The sequence below is a fragment of the Petaurus breviceps genome, unplaced genomic scaffold (genome assembly GCF_028583685.1).
Source record: "Petaurus breviceps papuanus isolate PSGF00001 unplaced genomic scaffold, PetGlider_PUasm1.0 91041, whole genome shotgun sequence".
Lineage (NCBI taxonomy): Eukaryota > Metazoa > Chordata > Mammalia > Diprotodontia > Petauridae > Petaurus > Petaurus breviceps.
In genome coordinates, this window is record NW_027187400.1 from 7913557 (window position 1) to 7917874 (window position 4318).

The following is a 4318-nucleotide window of genomic DNA, read 5'->3' on the forward strand; positions in this document are numbered from 1 at the left end:
GGGGGGGGGGGGGGAGAATGTCTGGTCCTGGTCCTTGGGCCTTCAGGACAACAACCCAACCAGTGTTTTGCTTACAAACCCCATTTGCCGTTTGACACAGGAAATTCATCTGGGCCTTTCACGTCCTGTTCTCGAGAAGATGAAAAAAAAACAAACCAATCAACCCTGTAAAGTGACTTGGACCCTGAAATACTGCCTAGAAAGAGGAGGGAGGGGAATTAAGGGGAAGGAAGAAAAGGAAAGGAGAGGAGAGGAGGGAAGGAAGAGGAAAGGAGAGGAAGGAAGGGAAGAGGAGAGGGGAGGAGAGAAAGGAAAGGAGAGAACATACAGAGAAACAGAGACAGAAATAGTCAGACAGAGGGACAGAGATGCAATGAGTCTGAGAACCAGTGATCACCAAACCAGAGACACTGGGCCCCAGGAGGTGGCCTGACCCATCCCTGGTGAGGCCGCCAACCCCTCCTACCTCAAAGTTTGTCTCCTTATCTAAGGCTGGAGACCACGGTGCTCTAACCAACTTTCTAACCCCCAGGAGAACTGGGGTTCAATCCTACATCCCACCAACCGCAGAGCAGGCACAAGAACCCTTCCCAGGTTTTCCTGAGATCTGTCTGCAATCAATTAGTTCACAAGCCCTTACTGAGCAGGTATCAGGCACCAATGTTCCTTCAGTCTGTGGTATCAGTGACTGAGCACCCCTCCACTTCCTGGGTGCTTTGAGATGCCCCTCCCCACCATGGGGGGCTGGAGAAGTTTGGAGGAACTGGAGCCAATTCCAAAGAAGTGAGACTAGAGACTGGTTCCCTTGTCCCTTGGTACTGAAGGAACATAATAGGTCACATACAGAGAGAAGGTGTCTTTCGGAACCATGGAGGTCAAAACTGCTACCAGTAGTCCTATTTTGCAGCTGAAGGGATGAGTTACTGGGAAGCTGATGGGTTGGCCTAGGTGTCTGGAAAAGGCCAAACTTCACAATCATGTTGAAAGATCAAGTTCGGGGGTGGGAAGTGGGATGTAGCCTCACAGGATTAAAGGTGGAAAGGGCCAGGGGCCAGCAATTCCCCAGAGATTCTCACAAGCACCCCCAGTCCTTTACACAAGGAGCCCTGGGGTCCTCTAGTAGGAGGATCTGAGACTACTATTTGAGGATGTCATTTCATACAGAGGCAGGAGGAGCACAAAATGGGAGGGGGAAAGAGGGACAGTATGAGACATCCCATCTCCAGTTGCCATGATTTTATAACCTGTCTCCTATGCCTGAAATTCTCCTCTTCCTCATCAATATTTCTTGGAACCCCAGCTCCCTTCAAGGTTCAACCCAAGGGCCACTTCCCCTTTCCTGATCCTCCCAAGTCTTTCACCCCCTTCCTACTCACACTCAGGAAATTGTATTTACTTCTGTAAGGGTAGAAGGTGGTCCAGAAGACATGAACAATGTGTGAAGAAGGCCTGGGTATCTCTATTGAATCAATCAACCACCTAACCCCATTTAAAGTAAATAAGGTGAGGGAACCCCCATTGAATCAATCAACAAGTGCATTAGAGTAGTTATAAAAAGAATGAACAAATGACAAAGAATTTATCATACATATATATTATATATATTACACATATAAATATATACAATCAAATGAAATCATGTTTGTAAAATATTTAGTACAGTACCTAGCATATAGTAGGTACTTAATAAATGCTTGTTCTGTTCCCTTCCTCAGAATTAGGTAGGGCTTAATTCAGGCACTGTGCTAAGTATATAAGATACAAATTGCTGTTGTTGTTCAGCCCTTCAGCTCTTCATGACCCCATGGACCATATTGTGACCCCATGGATCACAGCACATCTGGCCCTTCTATCCTCCACTATCTCTCAAAGTCTATCCAAGTTCATGTTCCTTGTTTCCATAATACTATCTATCTATCTCATCCCCTGCTGTCCCCTGTTTGTCCTTTTGCCTTCAATCTCCCCCAACATCAGTGTCTTTTCCAATGAGTCCAGTCTTCTCATTATGTGACCAAAGTTTTTGTTTCATTTTCAGTATTTGACCTTCCAGTGAATATCCTGAATTAATTTCCTTAAGTATTGACTAATTGGATCCCCTTGCTGTCCAAGGGACTTTAGAAAGGCTCCTCTAATACCACAATTCAACAGTGTCTATTTTGTGGTGCTTAACTTTCTTTGCAGTCTAATTCTAACAACCATGCATCACTATCAAAAAAACTATAGCTTTGACTATATGGACCTTTGTTGGCAAGATAATGTCTCTGCTTTTGAGTATGCTGTCTAGATTTGCCTTAGCTTTTATTCTAAGGGGAAGGCATCTTTTAATTTCATGGCTGCAGTCTCTTCTGTAATGATCTTGGAGCCCCAAAATATAAAATCTGACACTGCTTCCATTACTCTCTCTATTTGCTGGGAAGTAATGGGACCACTTCAAGATCTTAGCTTTTTTGATGTTAAGCTTTGAGACAGCTTTTACACTCTCCTCTTTCACTCTCGTTAAGAGGTTTCTCAATTTTTCACTTTCTGCCATCAAAGTAGTAAGGTCTACATATCTGAGATTGTAGATATTTCTCCCCTTAACTTTAATTCCAGCTTTTGATTCATCCAGCCTGGCATTTTGCATCATGTACTGTGCAAATAAGTTAAATAAGGTGACAATATACAGCCTTCTCGTACCCCTTTCCCAATCTCAAACAAATCACTTGTTCCATATTGTGTTCTAAATGTTGCTTCTTGACCTACACATAGGTTCCTCAGGAGACAAGTAAGAATATGATCTGAATACTCCTATCTCTTTGAGAACTTGCAACATTTTGTTATGACCCACATAATCAAAGCCTGTAGTATGGTTGATGAAGCAGAAGTAGATGTTTTTCTGGAACTTTTTTGTTTTATCCATAATCCAGCAAACGTGGGCAATTTGGTCTCTAGTTCCTCTGCCTCTTCAAAAACCAGCCTGCTGTTTTGGTTCACATATTGTCAAAGCCTAGCTTGCAGAATCTTACAGTAATTTGAACATTCCTTAGCATTGTCCTTCTTTAGGACTGGGACATGAAGTGATATTTTTCAAGGAATACAAATATAAGAAAACAATATAGTCTCTACCCTTAAGGAACTTACATTCTGTTGAGGAAAGGGCAATCCATAGAGGGGAGCTAGAAAGCTGAGAGAGGGGGATACAGACATGGTGGTGTGGCATAGAAATGATGGATGGGAAGAGATGTGGAAGCCAGGTTCCAGGTAAGATAAGGCAAAATCTCACCTATCAAAATGCAGGGGTCTCTTATACTAAGCAAGGGAGAAAACAAGGTGACAGATGTCTACTAAAGGAGAAATTCTTGAAAATCAATGTGAAGGGGAAAAAAAGAAAATCAATGTGAAGGGGAGTGGGAAATTGGGAATATAATTTCTTAGCATATGCTACATTTATATGTACATATTATTTCTTCCCCAATAGAATGAAAGCTCCTTAAGAGATGGCATGCCATTGCTTTTGTCTTTATATCTGGCACCTTAAATACTTAACAAATGTTTAATTGGGGTACAGAGGAAGATGGAGGCAGTTATAATGGATAGAGTGCCAAGCCTGGAGTTAGGAAGACTCTTCTTCATGAATGCAAATCTGGTCTCAAACACTTACTAGCTGTGTGACCCTGGGCAAGTCACTTCACCCTATTTGCCTCAGCTTCCTCATCTATAAAAACAAACTGGAGAAGGAAATGGCAAACCATTCCAGTATTTTTGCCAAGAATACCCCAGATGGGGTCACAAAGAGTTGGACACTGAATAACAACAACAGTGGGAGAATGGCATGTGTTTTCTTCTTGGCAGAATATTCTAGGGTTGGCCATGTTCAGAAAGGAGGGTATAGTTTGGGCTAATAGGGTGTGGAGAAGTCAGTGCCCACCTGGAGTGCCCACTCAGGACTGAGGTATGGACACAGCATTGGCAGAAGCTACTTAGGGTGGAAGAAAGACCTGCTTAGGGTTACGGCTGTGCTCTGAGAAGTCCTGCTCAGGACCCGGTACACAGAGAACACTGGTGAATACAGGCAATGTACGCTGAACATGTTTGGGGCTGGAGACCTGGACAAGATTGAGAAATCAACAACTACTACTACAACTACTACTGCTGCTGCTGCTACTATAACTACTACTACTATTACCACTACTACTACTGTTACCACTACTACTACCACTACTACTACTACTACTATAACTACTACTACTATTACCACTACTACCACTACCACTATTACTACTACTATTACCACTACTACTACTACTATAACTACTACTACTATTACCACTACTACTAC